This window comes from Schistocerca piceifrons, chromosome 1, assembly GCF_021461385.2.
Source record: "Schistocerca piceifrons isolate TAMUIC-IGC-003096 chromosome 1, iqSchPice1.1, whole genome shotgun sequence".
NCBI classification, from domain to species: Eukaryota; Metazoa; Arthropoda; class Insecta; order Orthoptera; family Acrididae; genus Schistocerca; species Schistocerca piceifrons.
In genome coordinates this window covers 120,724,827-120,742,767 of record NC_060138.1, presented here as the reverse complement: position 1 = coordinate 120,742,767, position 17,941 = coordinate 120,724,827, and the positions used below count along the sequence as shown (strand labels likewise).

The window sequence follows — 17,941 nt, the reverse complement described above, 5'->3', positions numbered from 1 at the left end:
ATTAAATGCAGACAAGAGAGATGATAGGTGGAAAGAGCACATTGAAGGCCTGTACGCGCGCAAGATGTGACAGACGAAGAAACAGGAGTAGACTTAGAAGAAATAGGGGATACAGTATTAAAATCAAATAAGACACACGAGAAAGATAACATTCTGTCAGAATTTCTAGATTCATGGAGGGAAATGGCAACAAACCACCTGACTTTCGGAAAAATGCCATCCACGCAAATCCGAAGATCGGAAGGCTAACAACTGCGAGAATTACCGCACAATCAACTTAACAGCTCATGCGTCCAAGTTGCTGACAAGAATAATACACAGAAGAATTGATAATGGAAGCAAGACTAAGAAAGAAACAAGACACATTCATAGGATTTGTCGACCTGGAAAAAGCGATTGACAATGTAAAAAAGTGCAAGATGTTTGAATTTTTGAGAAAAATGGGGGTAAGCTATAAGGAGAGACGGGTGATATACAATGTGTACAAGAGCCAAGAGGGAAAAATGAGTGGATTCTCTGAATGTAAAGGGTGTAAGACAGGCATGTAGCCTTTCGCCCCTACTGTTGAATGTGTACATCGAAGAAGCAATGTGGAATTCAAAGAATGGTTGAATAGTAGGAATTAAAATTCAAGGTGAAAGGATATCAATGATACGAGTAACTGATGGCATTTCTATCCTGAATGAAAGTGGAGAAGAATTACATGATCTGCTGAATGGAATTAATAGTCTAATGAGTGTAGAATATGAACTGAGAGTCTAATGAGTGTAGAATATGAACTGAGAGTGAGTCAAAGAAAGACAAAAGTAATGAGAAGTAGCAGAAATGAGAACAGCGAGAAACGTATCAGGATTGATGGTCACGAAGTAAATGAAATTAAGGGGCCGTGCGGTTCTAGGCGCTTCTGTCTGGAACCGCGTGACCGCTACGGTCGCAGGTTCGAGTCCTGCCTCGGCACGGATGTGTGTGATGTCTTTAGGTTAGTTAGGTTTAAGTAGTTCTAAGTTCTAGGGGACTGATGACCACAGATGTTAAGTCCCATAGCGCTCAGAGCAATTTTTGAAATTAAGGAATTCTACTATCTAGCCAGCAAAATAACCAATGACAGATGGAGCAAGTAAGACATCAAAAGCAACTAGCACTGGCAAAAAGGGACATCCCTGGCCAAAAGAAGCCTACTAGTATCAAACATAGGCCTTAATTTGAGGAAGAAATTTCTGAGAATGTACGTTTGAAGCACAGCATTGAATGGTAGTAAAACATGGACTGTGGGAAAACCAAAACAGAAGAGAATCGAAGCATTTGAGATGTGATGCTACAGAAGAATGTTGAAAATTAGGTAGACTGATGAGGTCAGGAATGAGGTGGTTATGTGCAGAATCAGAGGAGATGAATATGTGGAAAACACTGATTAGGAGAAGGGACACGATGATAGGACATATGTGCGGCATCAAACCAGTCAGAAAGCTGCTGACTCAAAAAAAGTCTGCAAGGTCATCAATCCCTTGTTCCAAGTAGAACAATTACCCAAGGGGAAGTAGATGTACGGCACAGTAACAGGTGAAAGGAAGAACCTGAACGACAAACACTAAAATGCACAAAACAGGACAAGAAAACCACAGACACACACAAGAAACAGGGAGAGGTGATTAAAAACAAGAGAGCAGATCATCATGTCTGGCTGACCATGAGAATAAAAAAGGAGAAGCCAGCCACTATGCAACACATTAAAACTTCCACCCTAAAAGCCCTACGGTGGAGGACACAAAGGGATAAAGGACATGAGCTAAAACTCAGATCAAAATGATAAAACCCACCCTCACGAATAAAACATAAAACTAAAGCTGCTGTTGAGGCATAGTCACCCAACACCGAAGGTAGGGTGTTGGGAAAGTTAAAAGTCTGCCACAGAGCGGCTAAAAGTGGGCAGTCCAGCAAGAGGTGGACGAGTGTCATTTGGGAGCCACAGGGACACTGAGGTGGGTTCTCGCGACGGAGGAGGTAACCATGTGTGAGCTACGTATGGCCAATGGGGAGTCGACAAAGGACAACTGATTCCCTGTGAGAAGCCCGCAGGGAATACTTCCACACATTCGCATGTCTCCTTAATGACACGCAGTTTGTTGTGCATACTGTTATGCCACTCCGTCTCCCAAAGCCGAATAAAACCTTACGGCGTAAGACAGAACGCAGGTCAGTTTCAGAGATGCCCATCTCCTGGAGAAGTTTCCGCATAGTCTGTTTGGCCAGCTTGTCATCAAGTTCGTTGCTTGGGATTCTGACATGTCGCGGAGTCCACACAAACACCACTGAACGACTGGACCGTTCCAGGGCAGAGATGGACTCCTGGATGTTTGCTACCAAACTACGGCGAGGGTAGCACTGGTCAATAACTTTTAAGCTGCTCAGGGAGTCAGAACAGAGAAGAATCGACTCACCAGAACAGGAACGGATGTACTGAAGTGGATGAGATATGGCCACGAGCTCTGCAGTGAACACACTGCAAACAACAGGCGAAGAATGCTGTTCAATATGGTCTCTGTGGGCATAGGCGAAGCCAGCATTACCATCAGACATCAAGCCATCGGTGTCAACAACTTCAGAGCCCCGGGCCATGTCAAGAATATAGAGGAAGCGACAGTGGAGAGCGGCGGAGTTAATGAAGTCCTTAGGGTATGCAAAAGGCCTGGACGAAGCTTCAGCCGAGGTGTACACCACGGAGGTGTGAAAGGACAACAAGTACAGGTGGTAAAGGGAATTACTCCAGTTCGGAGTGAAGGGATCACACGCGAACAGCAATGCGGGAGATGAACTGCCACGGGTGGGCAAAGGAGATGGTAATTCAAATGTTCCGGAGAACTACGAATGTGGGCAACATAACTGGCGAGCAGTTGTGCACGTTGGACCCGCATTGGAGGAACTCTGGCCTCTACCAGGACACTGGTCACCGGATTCGTTCTAAAAGCTCCCGTCGCTAGGCGAACGCCACAGTGGCGCACTGGGTAGAGGAAATGCAATGCTGAAGGCGCCGCCAAACCCTAAACCAGACTCCCATACTCAAGGCGGGATTAAATAAGGTCTCTGTAGAGCTGCAGCAGCATAGAGCGATCTGCACCCCAGTTGGTGTTGATCAGGCAGAGGAGAGCATTGAGGTGCTGCCAGCACTCCCGCTGAAGCTGACGGAGGTGAGGTAGCCAAGTGAATCGGGCGTCGAAAACCAGTCCTAAGAATGGGTGGACCGTCCTTAAGATAAAGTGCGTCATACACGACTTCGTGGCTGAAAACTGGTAGTCGTGAGCTAGAGCCCATGATTGCACCTTGTGAATGGCACCCTGTAGGCGACACTCTGCAACACCTGTACTGGAGGAGCAATACGAAATGCAGAAGTCACCTGTATACAAAGAAGGTGAGACGGATGGCCCTACAGCTACTGCTAGACCATTATTGGCCCCTAAAAATAGAGAGACCCTCAATACAGAGCCGTGCAGGGCTCCATTCTCCTGGATATGTGGGGAACTATGGGAGGCACCAACTTGGACACGGAAAGTACGAAGCGGCAGGAAATTTTGGTTAAAAATCACAAGTGGGCCCAGGAGACCACACTCATACAATGTGGCACTGATATGATGTCGCCAAATCGTGTCGTACGCTTTACGTAAGACAAAAAAGACGGCAACTAGGTGTTGGCGTCTGGAAAAAGCTGTTCGGATGGCAGACTCGAGAAACACAAGATTATCAGTGGTAGAGCGACCCTGGCGGAAGCTGCCCTAACGTGGAGCCAGTAGGCCATGAGACTCCAGGAGCCGACCGAACCCTACCGCAGACACACCATAAATTCCAGCAGCTTACAGAGAACGTTGCAGAGGCTGACACCTATCCAAATCAAGTGGATTTCTACCGGGTTTTAGAACTGAAATGATCGTGCTCTACCGTCTTTGCGATGGAAAGACACCATCGCACCAGATTTTGTTGAAGATGACAAGGAGATATCACTTCATCTGACTGTGGATCCGATTCGGCCCAGGAGCTTTGTAAAGGCAATGTGTAAGGGTGCTGAGGAACTCCCACTCTGTAAATGGGGCGTTATAGGGTTCACTGTGCCATGTAGTGAACAAGAGGGTGTGAAAGGCTACGGGGTAGTTCTCCGACGCTGAGGCTCGATCATAGTGCTCAGCAAAGTGCTCGGCAATCGCGTTTGCGCCTGTAGAGAGCACACAATCTAGGTTAACGCCAGGGACAACTGTTCGGGTCTGGTACCCAAAAAGGCGTCTGATCTTTGTCCAAACTTGGGAAGGTGACGATGGTACCCAACGGTCGACATGTACCTCTCCCGACACTCCCGCAAGGAGCCGCTTAAAGTCTACTAGGTGCTCTAGGGAAGGGTGCTGCTTACGTCGCTGTAGAGCTCGCCGACGCGACTTCCGGCGACCACCAAGGGACTATTTCGCCGGGGGCACCCTAGAGAACGAGGGATCGCGTTTTTCGCCGAAGAAATTATCGTTGTAGTGACCTGCTCAATCACAACATCGATGTCACCACTTGGGGGAGATTCAACGGTGACAGCAGAGGTGAAGGTTACCCAGTCTGCCTTTTTAAAGCCCACTTGGGTAGGCATCTGTGGGCATGACGCCGGGGGAAGGACAGGAAGATGGGGAAGTGGTTACTACCACACAGGTCGTCATGTGCTCTCCAGTGGATAGATAGGAGGAGTCCTGGGCTGCAAATTGATAAATCAATGGCTGAGTAACTACCATGAGCCACACTGAAATGTGTGGCGGCCCCAGTATTTAAGAGGCAGAGGTCAACTTGTGACTGTAAATTTTCGACAACTCTGCCACGGCCAGTAAGCATGGTGCTACCCAACAAGGGGGTTACGGGCGTTAAAATCTGCCAAAAGTAGGAAAGGTTTAGGGAGTTGATCAATCAGTACAGCCAATACGTTCAGGGGTACCGAACCATCTGGAGGGGGATATACGTTGCAGACAGTTATTTCCTGCGTCGTCAGTACCCTGACAGCCACAGCTTCAAGAGGAGTTTGAATGGGCACAGGTTCACTACCGACTGAGTTCAGGACATAAACGCAAACTCCAACTGACACTATTACATTCGCTACGGTTCTTGTAACATCCCCTGTAGCTGCAAAGGGCAAGGGTCCGCATTGCCGGGAACCAAGTCTCCTGGAGGGGAATGCAGAAGCCAGGTGTAATGCTTAACAGTTGCCGTAGCTCAGCCAGGTGGTGGAAAAAACCGCTGAAATTCCACTGGAGAATGACGTGATCGTGAGACTGGGAAGGCATGAAACACTCAAGAGGCAATCTACGCCTCAGGGTCACCTGCTGCCACCAACTTATTTCCTGAACAGGCTATATCCATTGTATCTGAGGGTTTGGTGAGATCTAGGTCCTCACCAGAATCTTCACCTCATCCTCAGACACAGAGGTTTTAGGTGCAGTGGTGTGGGTGCATTTGGTCTTGAGGGTCTTCTTTCTGGATTTGTCTTGCTGATCCTTGCGTTTCTCTGGCTGGGAGGGCTTCACTGATTCAGTCTACGAGACTGAAGATGATCGTGAAGCCCTGTGACCAGCTGCTTCTAGCCAACTGGAACTCACGGAACTGATGGGGTTACAACTGTTCTTGTAGTGGCAGCGTAAGAGGAGGTCATAGCCATAGGATGTAGGTGCACAAATTTCCTCTTGGCCTCAGTGTAGGATAGTCGGTCCAGGGTCTTGTATTCCATGATTTTCCTTTCTCGCTGTAAAATCCTGCAGTCGGGTGAGCAAGGGGAATAATGTTTGCGCAGTTGACACAGATGGAAGACGGGGCACATGGAGTACTGGGATGGGGTGGACGTCCACAATCTCAACATGTGATGCTGGAAGTACAGCGGGGCGAACTTCCAGCACTTAAGGCACCGCATCGAGGGAGATATATATGGCTTGACATCATAGTGGTACATCATCACCTTGACCTCCTCGGGAAATATGTCACCCTTTAAGGCCAAAATGAAGGCACCGGTGGCAACCTGATTATCCCTCGGACCCCGATGGACACGCTGGAAGAAATGAACTCCTCGTCGCTCTAAGTTGGCACGCAGCTCATCGTCAGGCTCCAAAGAGAAGGCCCTTGTGGAATATAATACCCTGGAGCATACTTAAGCTTTATGAGGCATGATGGTAACGGAAACATCCCCCAAGCTTGTCACAAGCAAGTAATGTCAGTGACTGGGCAGAGGATGCCATTTTTATCAATACTGACCCTGCCCGCATTTTGGACAAGCCCTCCACCTCCCCAAACTTGTCATCTAAATGCTTTACAAAAAAACTGAGGCTTCATTGAGGCAAAGGAAACCCCATTAGCTCTCGTACGTAAGAGGTACCAGGGTGAATAAGGTTCGCTGCCATCCTTAGCCTGGTGTTCCTCCCATGGTGTGGCCAGGGAGGGGAGCAATTTAGGATCATACTTCCTTGCATTGCACTGAGATTTAGAACGCTTAGAGACTGCTGGCGTTTTATCACCAGCTTCATCGCGCGTCATCCGCCCTGATGCCACCCAGTCCGACCAGGGGTCCTCCCCACAGGCGCCACCCCACCACAGCAAAGGCCACCTGGCAGGATGGCCATTGCTAGGAGTCCCGACGCCGAAGGGTGATGGGCCTCTATCTGTGGCATACGTGGGGAGTATACGGCGCAGATATCAGTAGAGCGATCCCTGTGTGGTCAGGGGGCTACAGCCAACAGGGTACATGGCGGCCCCACCACAACGGACTGGCTACCGTGCTGGATACGAGGTGCACAGAATTCCATGGCCTTCGTCGGCCCAGAAAACGACGCTGCATAGTGTGTGAGGAAAACGCACCCACGAAGGTGTACTCGCTCAAGAGATGGAGGATGAGGGGGACTGCAATGCCATGACAAGCTAGTGGCCTAAAGATCTCAATGCATGATGGGCATGATGCCCTTCCCAAATTGGCTCGCTCTTCGGGAAAATTTTGAAAAAATGGAGGTCAAACCCTACAGGGGACCAACACACAAAGGCCGAAAGGTGATAGACTCCTTTTAGTCGCCTCTTACGACAGGCCTCGGGCCTATTCTAACCCCTGGGTCCGCATGGGAGGACGACGACGACGACACAATAACTTGGGCTGTTGATAAAATATCGATATTTTCATTTTAAATTAGGCTATATATTTTTGCAACTTTCGGTAAATATTTTTAATACAACATAACTTTACTTTCACTGTGTTAATGAGTATTACCACTTTTTGAGGTTTCATCATGTCCAGCCTCTTTATTTGACTGTATGAAGCAATCAGGGGTGGCACAAAGTAACAGTCCAATTGCACTGTAGTGTGTGTGTGTGTGTGTGTGTGTGTGTGTGTGTGTGTGGTTTAACTTCACTACGCAATGAAACTTCTAAGGTCGCTGGCACTTGACATGAAGTGTTCCGCGTAAATCCAATATGTGACGAAACCGAATGTCGTATCCATCTGACACCTTTTCATCTACATATACACATCACAATCCGCAAGCCACCCAATGGTGTGAGGCAGAGGGTACTTTTGTACCACTGAGTCGTCCTACTGAGTTTCACAGGATCTCTGTTTTCGAAATCCTTGATTTTTACAGAAGATTTTCATTCTCCAAAAAGTCACGATTATTGAGCATAAAAAATGTTCCTACAAGCCATTGTTCTTGTTTCAACATCGTTCGACAACCGAAAGGCGGGACCGCCTTACGATCTTTCGTGGCAAAATAATTTCGGAAGACCGAATTCAGTATTTCGGCCTTCTCTCTGTTATCTTCCGTTTCGGTGCAAATATGGTCACTGAGTGAATGAACAGATGATTTTGACCCACTACTGATTTTACATACGACCAGAAACCTCGTAGTGTTTTAATCAGATCGGTTGACAAAGTTTTACTTTGAAAATCATTGAACGCTTGTCTTATTGCTCTCCCTACGCTGATTCTCGCTTCGTTCAGCTTTTGTCTGTCGGCTAGGTTTCTACTTCTTTTGAATCTGAGATGAGGTTCTCTTCGTTTTAAGTTCCCTAACACGGCTATTAAACTATGGTGAGTCTCTTGCCATCCCTTCAGACCTCACTCGGAACATACTCGTCTTGGGCATATTGCACGATGTCCGAATTTTTTCCTTTGCTCTCCATAGCTTCGTCCTCATCACCGAATATTTGATGCTGACTGTTTTTATTGTGCTACTTACATGCAGTAACCATTGTTAGCAAAGTGGTTAACACCAAGCGTGGATAAGTAGGCTGATAACCTATTGTTGTACAGAATATTTAAAGGCGGGTCCACACTGAGCGCGCCGCGCGAAACGGCTCTGCGCGCTCAGTGTGGACGGCGAACCGCGCTGCGCCGCGTCGTGCCGCGCAGTTTTCCGGCTTTTGTCGGTACATCAAAAGGAAGCGGCGCGTTTGCACGCGCTGGTTTAGACGAGGTTTCGGCTCGCTCCATCTTCAGACCACGCGCGCGCTCCAACTGGAACACAGTGCGTGCCTCGGAGCGGCGCGGCGGGGCGCGGACGGCGCACTCCTCTCTGTTACAGCTGTGCGTGGGGTGCAGCAGCGTGGAGCGCTCAGTGTGGACCCGCCTTAAGAATAAATCTATAGTTAAATATACAGCTCTAAAACCGGCAGTATACTTACAATGTATAGCCGATATTTTCTTTCCCGTCGAAATATCGAACTTTTTTCCAGTTATATCGAGGGTAGGTAAAGATTTTTAATATAGGTTTCCTGATATTTTCAGCAGTCCTACCATGAACACGACGGTCAAGCATGTCTCACATATGCACGATGGGGTTTAGGTTGGGACTCAACACCAGCCATTCCATTACTGCATGTCCAGGCTTCGCAAGATATCCCTGCTGGCGCCTGCCATATGGGCTCCGGCATTAGAAGCTATTCTGGGGCAACACCGTGTGCAGCAGCCATCACATGGTCCAACAGGCTCTTATCGATGTACTGCCTTGCGGTACGGCGACTGTGGATAACAATGAAGTCTCTCTATGACATCACAGAATCTTGGAAATCTGTCCATTTCCCGGTCAAAATTTCTCGTACCGCTCATTACGGGTCATCGCTCATGAACACTGCCACCATCTTGCGTCAGAGGATATCTGAACTCATCTGTGAATAACATGTTTCAGTCATGAAGTTGCGTGTTGACCGGGGAACGGTAGAAACTGAATGCGAGCTACAAGATATTGTGTCAAGCAGCGTACTCTAACAGGACATCTGGGTCGTAAGGTCCTTTCTCGTAACCCGGTCCTCACGTGAGGCTGTAATGCGTCGGCGATCTTATCCAATACGCCTTGTTTACTGACCTGTCTCCCCGTAGCGTGTCCATAACCTATGGATGACGTCCTGGAGAGACACTGGCATCAACAGCAGCACGACAAAGTCCATCCTTTTTGGGTCAAACATGCCACACTTGCAACATCCACTCCATTACCATGTCGGACTGCACGTACTTGGTCGAATACAACGTCCATAAGTGATAACTGCCATCTCTGTACCTCACTGGACAACACCGGAATACCAGTACTCATTCCCTTCTGAGCGTTCACCTGAAACTGTAGTGCGCAATGGTGAATGATTTAAATTGTTCCCTACATTGAAACCAAAGATCTCAAGCCGCGTACTAAGACCACAGGTACTGCCTATATCAAAATAGATTTTAACATATCAGAGGGTGATGCTAGTGTTCCGCTTAATTCATTTGAACAGTGTAGGAGTCAAAACATGCTTCTGAACTGTTTTGTCTCAAAAACGAAAAACTCTTTTTGATCAAACAAAATGAGGTCTTCTCAATGGTGAGAAGGCAAATCAAATCCGAGGGGACACTTTTTGAGATCGGGCTTTTGAAAATCAGACAAAACTCATGAAGTTCTTGAATGAACTTTAATGTTGGATAATTCTGAATAATGTGAGTAGTCAGGACCCCTCTTGCACAGCCCCACGATATGCTGGCTAGATGCAACTGAGGAAAAAAATCAGCATCGGACTGTCACTGTCATAGCCACAAGCTACCAAATCATCATCCAAATCTGAGACAAGATGTATGAGCGGCTTTGACAACAAACTTCGATAAATCTGCTGTACAATGAGCACATGTTAAAACTAGGCAGTTGTACCTACTAAGTTGAGCGCAATCAAGCTTCACCACACAAGTCGTCTTAGAGCATGAACAACGTCTTTATTTATTCATAACTGCCACAACATGAAAAAACTGGAATTTACAGAAGAATAGCTAGTGGTCCACCATAATACTAACCAGGGTGGAATCTGATGTAGCTTCATGTAAGACATATATGTATGTCCATCTGTAGAAATTTTATCAAAATTTGAGGGGGTAGGGTGAGCACCCTTAGACCAATTGGCATGGAATTACCTTTATATTATATATATATATATATATATATATATATATATATGAAAAAAATAGAAGTGTAATTGGTTTCTTTATTCCACTACTGGTAGAATACTTTCATATTCAAACATGAAAAGACATGTGTAAGTATCAGTGCCTTTATATTGACGTAATCTGTGATGGGAACAACACACACGTAATAAACCGCTTCTCAAGCTGCTCTTAAGAGTACCACAGAATTTTTGCTTCTCTGAATAGTTCTACTTCTATTTCTGAAAATAATTTCCGTTAATTTCGCAGCGACGTCGAGCTTATTAGAGATGAGCACAAACTCGAGATGTGTCGGGGATGGGGAAAGAAGTCGACAATGCAGTTTCAGAGGCAAAATCAAAGCATCTGCCTGGTAGAGTGATTTGGGAAAATCATGGAAAACCTGAAGCTAGTGACCGGGCGCGGATTTGAGGCTAAACAGTTAGCACAACTTTTTAATCAAAGTCCTGGATTGTCGTCGTAATTAAAGAATTTAATCTCGGTTCTTCATGTGGGATGGATGGCTGGAGGATCAGCAACATGAGGTAGTGAAGAAAGAAATATAGCTCTTGCTTTTTCTGACTGTGGTAAATAGCTGATTGGACTTCATTCTTGTCACTCTTTACTTTGTAAATTGGATTTGTGCACTAAGGAGAGAACGTTAACCTTTCCCTAATGTACAAATACTGTTTCAATGCATGGTCTCCCCGAATTCATAATCAATAGCAATAACCATATTCATAAAACTGATGTAACATGTAAAACCCGTATGGTGCATGACCAGTACCAGGATTAAAATTTATGCGTAAAGTAGATAGCAATCAGAATACGGCCTTGATGATTGCACTTCATTGAACATTTTCTGGCTGGCTGCTGAACGTATTGTTGTCCTATCAAAAATCACGCAGTGAAGTCCGTTACTGACTGACCCACAGCTACACGAGGTATTTTCACAGACAAAAAGCTTTGTCACTGGGCGAAAGTAAAAGTTCACACGGCAAAATACCAGACACCCAAAACCAATATCGGGATTCCATGGAGAGAAAGTATTTCCATAGGAGTTCAAATTGAAAAAAATTATCCTTTGGGCACAGTCGTTCTTAATTGCTTCCATGCATCCAAGAAAGAAACAGAAGCTGTGGAACATAAGACAAGGCAAAATAAGTGCGTGTAACTGAATTTACGTGAAACCTATACACAATTTTTTTACATTAATTAAAGGAACATATTTTACAACTTACACAAGATTCAGTTTTTACGGAAAGAGTTTCTTTAGTTTAGTTGTTAATGCTGGCCGTATCTGTAAGATGGAAAGAAGTCTGCACCAGTTTAACGTTAATGGGAAAAATAGCCACACGTTGTCCGACCAACAGTGGTGTTTTGACCTTATCTAGTCAAAACGCTCAGTGTGCTCATAACCAGCCACTACTGAATCTGCAGTGTGTAGCGGCTCAGTTCGGCCGCGTCACTTGGTGAACAAAGCGTGCTGTCTTGATCACGTGTCTCGATGACCTCGAAAGTGACCTTGGTCTCTCCAGCCGGCTCAGCGCGCTGCTTCCCAAATACCGCAGCGCTCTCGCGAGTAGCTTCAGAATAGAATTATGTCACCGTCATTTCGAAGACTGATACCAACTCTTACTAGCAAGTCTAAGACGGACCTAGTAAGTCTAAGACGGACATACAGCCTTCCTGTCTAACAAGCATTGTGTCTAATCCAAATGATCAAACACTTTGGACACTAATTATGAAATGCAGACACGAGCTATTCCAGCAAAGAAAGTAAATGGTATAAGGTGGCCTATTTTACGTACACTCAGAGTTCCTCCACTAGAAAGTCGAAACGTTACGACTCCTTTCACTGCTGTAGGGTCCTCTAATTCCACATACTTTTGGTGGCCAATGTCTTACACCTATGTCTATTTCGATACTTCTACTTTTCTTTTCGATATCTGCTATGGATGATACGATCACAATTACTATGGAGGGGTCTTTCAGACGAGCTTTTCATTTTTAACTATAATTTTGGTGAAAATATATTTTCATGACTCTGTTGTTCATTACATTTCTTGGAAGCAGGCCAAGGAAATTTTAGGTTTTTTAAAAATACTTCGTAGGATTTTAACAACTGGACAACTAAAAATAAAAAACAATTGCTATATACTGTATTTTAAGTACTACTAAAATAACATACTTTTCTCTTCGAGCACAGATTATCTTCCCGGCGATGGTATAGATTCGCAATTTTACTTTACGGAAAAATACGTTTCAGCTACGGAATATTGGACGTGAAATAAACTTTGAATTTCCTACTCGTCGTTACAAAGTAGAACGACTATTGCACTCAATAATTCTATGTAGGGAGAAACTTTATTGCATTTTAATTTTAAATGAATGGAATAGAAAATTGTCATCTATTACGAGACCCTAATCCATAAACATGTTTCACAAATAATTCAGCTTTTACGCCACACACAAAAGGTGACATTCAACAAAAACACGACACGCAAACGTCTGAGAGACCACTTAAGACCCACAAATAAGAAACAAAGCACAGCAACAATGCAAGAGTTCTGGCTCGTGTAGCTTTCCATCCCATAGGAAGGTACACAGTGGAGTTCATTTCGCTTTTCGGGGCTGAATAAAATATCACGAAACAAAAAAACGTAGCGGTCAGAAGCTGTCCATGGTAATTCCGGGCCACCCACGATCTACCTGCACATGAGGTTTGGCGCATTGGAAGATAAGAGGCCTCGACATACGGCCTTAGATAAATAACTAATTTAATAACATCCCCGCAAAGATTATTCTACCACATCAGGGAGCTTTCAACTGCCAAAGTCAAATATGTAGAAAAACGTTATCTTAGGACTACATGATGGCAAGGAAATCGCGAAGACCACGGCTTTCTTAAAAACTCCGTTAGTCAGCTGCTTACATAAAATGTCAACAGAGGTTTTCCAGGACGACCTTATATGATCCCGTGTTTCAGTGCAATCGTCAGCCTCATCTCATGTTCCGCCAAGAGGGAGATAAGGGGGGGAGGGGGAAAGAGATTTTGAGGACCAAAGTTCGCAATCTGTACAGCCCTTGGAATAATGAACAAAGGTGTAGTTATGGAGAGAAAAATGTGAGTAGTATTACGCTAACAGCTTGGCTTCACAGTTTCCGATGCCAAGGGCTACATGGGTATAATGAAATTGACTGGACGCATTTTCTTTTTTGAAAATTATGGACAAGTTGAGTACGTCATGAACTATATAAAACCCGGTTGCATAACCCGCTAAGGTGTTTCTGACGTCCTCATCCTAATATGATTCTACTTAACTGGTAATGCTCCGCATGTTCTCAATAGCATAACAACATTAATATTTACCAGATATTAATAATAGTGCACAAAACAACCACCTAGAAGAGGAGCCTATATACAGGCAGCACAGTACGATTTATATTACAGAATGTTGCTAATGATTCGCAATGCAAAATCAAACTAAAAAGAGCCATAAGTACTTTTCTAAGCCTGGTTTACAAGGACCTGCTTGTGAAAATTGACAATTGACCAAAAATTAGGAAAAAAAAATATTTCTACTCTATACACAAGGTAATTTCAGCCCGACAACACTAATGTTTAGATTATGGAAATTTTCATTCTCCGTTTGTTTATAAATCAAGTGAACGTCATGTTTATTTATTCCAATTTTGACACCGGTACACTTTTATGAAGCTCCTGAATGTTTCCTGTCTGTCCACCATTCATTAGATCGCTGTATCTGTCTTTTTCACATCTCTGAATCTAGTAGAGACCTTTCTTCAGTGTAACACGGTTGCGTCTAGTTATGGTGATTAAGTATGCAATAGCTTTAGTTCGGCTACATCGATTGTGAGACATTTGATCCGTCCATTCACCTCTCTACATGTCCAGTGCGAGTCTATTGCATTTTCGTCATGTTCGTAATTATATCTCCACATCAGTCTCTTCACGATCCATTTGTTCGTTTACCTGTCTGTTTTAGTAGAGATCAACACTGAACTTCATCGACACTAGACAGTAATGGCAGCAGCAATACTACTGGGTGTTCCATTAACAGGTATTCCACGAGACTAGTTTTAATGGTACTGGAGTATGCAACAGCTTTAGCCAGACTGAGATTGTGATAAAGTTAAACTGAAAGAGGGCTCAGGAACAAAGAGATGGAGATACCAGATCTCTTTTTCTTGACTCTATTTTAATTCCTAACCCACCATGAAGTCTACTGGAAGTAATAGCACGTAAATATTCTTCAGCATACTATCACACACTAACCAATTGTTTCCCATGGTCTGTAGGTACACATTTCGTTGAAATGAACTGAAGCTTTCTGAAATGTCATGTGGCTCCTTTACCTGACTAGCATTTCACAGAGGCTCATGATATGTCTGGCAATCCTGATTTTAGTTTTCTTAACCAATTTCCTTCAAGAAGGTCATCGTCATGTCACCAGTCCTGTTTCTCCTCATGTTTAGCTTGTATCAAGCCAGTAGGTCCTGTGTCATTTTAAAATGATCCTTGGACAAATAAATTGCTGATAACGGTTTACGTCTGCACTGAGTGAAAATTGTAGTTGATACATTCTACATTACAGAGAGATGTCGATGGTAAATAAGTTTATTTAAAACTCTTGTCTGTCTCATTTCTAGTGAAGGTAATTGCAGCAGTGTGAGGAATTTCATTTGTTCATGAACATTCTGTAAAAAGTTTAGTCATTTCTATTTGTACAACACCACACTTGGCTTCTATTGCAACACCATCTGCTGGCGTCACCCCTTTCTTGATTTACAACCATAATCCGCAAACGACTGCGAAGTCCGTGGCGGAAACTACTTCGAACTGTAACGTGCGGATAGTAGGGTTTCTTCCCATTCCATTCGTGTACGGGGGGAACAAAGAATTATTCATCTGTCATTTGCGGTCACTACGGGAGCGATATGTACGAGGCGCAGTATAGTCCCAGATTATTCGTATTAGGCTGTACGGGCACTTTTTCTTAAACGTCCGCAGAATGGTTGGTCTCTCTCTTTGCGCCTGTCAAGTTAGTCATCAAATGTGCCTGAGACCCATACTGTTGCCCATTTATCTCCAGTACTCTCTTAGTCCGATCTGGGGTCAATCTCTCACACTGCAGTAATAGTGGACTGGCAGCTCTGGTGACTCTTATCCGATCTCCACAGGCGACTGTTCATGGAACTTTATTGCTAATTGTGCAGTGCGACTCTGCTTAAAGATACACTTACATTTATTCAAATTAAACGCAAGTTGTAATTTATTACAAAGTCCCCGGCTCGCTTACTGCTAGCCAGTAACGTTAATTCTCAATAAATCTGAAAGTGCAACGAGTTTGCCACGCCATTTCGGGGAGCTTGATTATGATGTGAACAAGTACGACTATGCAATGAGTTACACTCGAAATGTGACAATCACATGCTTAGAAAAATACTACATTGCCTTTCAGGAAACTTCGAAGACATTCCGCTTGTCCGCTCCCGATGAATTAAAAAAGTATTAGAAACATTATTCACTGCATTACACATATCTGATGTTTTATTACGGAAGGGGTGGGGGATATACAAACAAAGTGTTGTTATAATAAAAATGTTTCGGCTTATTTCATAATTCCATTGGAAAGTATCTGAGCCGATATATTGCCATAGCCTATCACATAACACCTTTTGCCTTCGGGCGTTTGTATTGTTGGCGATAGCTGTACAGTAGAAATAATTATTGCAGCGTTGTCTCTTAGGGAAAGTGTCGTCAGCAACTTAATGGCTAGGTTTTTCCTTTTACGCTTCACAACGATAATCAGTGCCGATGAACAGTTATTCATTTATATACAGCAGACAAATCCGAACTTACGCTTATGCAATCTGTATGACGTAAGATATTGAATGATTAGTGAATGCAAAGTTCAAATGCAACACTACTGAGCAGCAATACCGTAAATTAGCCAGTGTGAAAAACTTAACTGAGCATTTACACCAGTGACAATAGGTACCTGGAAATGAAAGAACAACAAACTGCTAATTTAAACCAAGGGGATTGTCTTCGGGGAATATATTACGGCACTCAGCAATATACAAAAGTTTTGGATACATCATCAACTCGCCCATCCATATACATGGGAGTGAATCATGGTCTCGTCCTATGACAAATTTTCGCTACACGAAACTCAATCTTCCGTAGTATACCAGTTTTCAGTCATACCAGGAGGATCATTAATCACCAATATTTTTTCGGCAAAGGCAAGTATTATTGAACATATGTTATCAGTTAAAGTAGCTTCATATTTCTGCTATATTCTGCACCAGAGATCAAATCGCATTACTTTCCGTATAGACTCTACTCAATGAATTATGGTAATGGCTCAAGGTGGAAACTGTTTTTGATTAAATTTTAACTGTGTTAAATATGGAAAACTGTTACACCACCTTCAAAACAAAGAGTATTACTTCAAAGTTTGGTAAGTACTAGTCAGGTTAAACACAACGCAACGATCCTTTAGACAAGGAGCTCGCGCACAACTCAAGCGGAAGCGGTGTCGACGTTAAGGCATACAGCCTCACTCCATATCTTCTCTGCCGCGAAACTGAAAAGGAAGTAAGCGGTGACAGCCGCGCGAGCTCTGTTTATCGTAGGAGCCTTGTCGGACCCACCCGTCCAGCGTTGCCGTACTGTCATCACGAGCACGTGTTTGCTGCCGCATTAAAAACCGCTGGTCATAGTTCCAACGCTTTTCCAATATTCGTTTGCGGAAAGCACAGATTTCGCGACGTCATAATATCTCCCTATTGATTTTACTTTTTATTTCCGTTACCATCACAGGAAAAACTAATCATGGAAAATTGACAACGGCTAACTAATATACTACTTAGCTACTCTTCGCAAAGAAATAATTTTGGCACTGTTAAATATGGAAATCGTTTTAACCTTCATATTATTCTCAGCAATGTTAAGTTTCTTACGCTTGTAAATAGATACAAATTCTAACTTCAGCTTTCGTTAAACTGTGCAAACAAATTCAATGCATTAACAGATCTATTTAGTACAATACTTGTAAAATTATGTCGTTCGTAGTCAGTCAACAATAATGAAGAGATCTGACCTATTTCCCCCATTCAATGCAGATAATTAAGTGGCAGATTTTATAGATTATGCTACGTTCCTTTGTATCTTTTTATATACTGGCTGATCGAAACCGCTAATGGCAATTTGAAAGGCTCAAGTGATTGCGCCGAAAAGATTTATTTAAAAACTAAATAAAAATAGAGAGGAAACGAATGGTTTAGCTACAAGGTAAAAATTCTAATTTCAGGAACCTGACGACACAACCTTACACTAAGTTCTTTGTAAATTACATATGTCATTTCATATAGAAACGAAAGTTACTCTACACCTGCGAGACCTAAACAACATGGGCATACACAGCAGTACGTGACTTTGGATACAAGGAATATATAGCAACTTTCATATTGGTCATTCCACGCTTACGG

At 43.9% G+C, this 17,941-nt stretch overlaps 1 protein-coding gene across 1 annotated transcript in view; it reads right to left on the bottom strand.

Annotated features, from left to right (window-relative positions):
- Nucleotides 1-17,941, bottom strand: part of LOC124787216 (KAT8 regulatory NSL complex subunit 1) — a 265,281-nt gene that overhangs the window by 244,225 nt on the left and 3,115 nt on the right. The gene's annotated exons all lie outside the window — the stretch shown is intronic.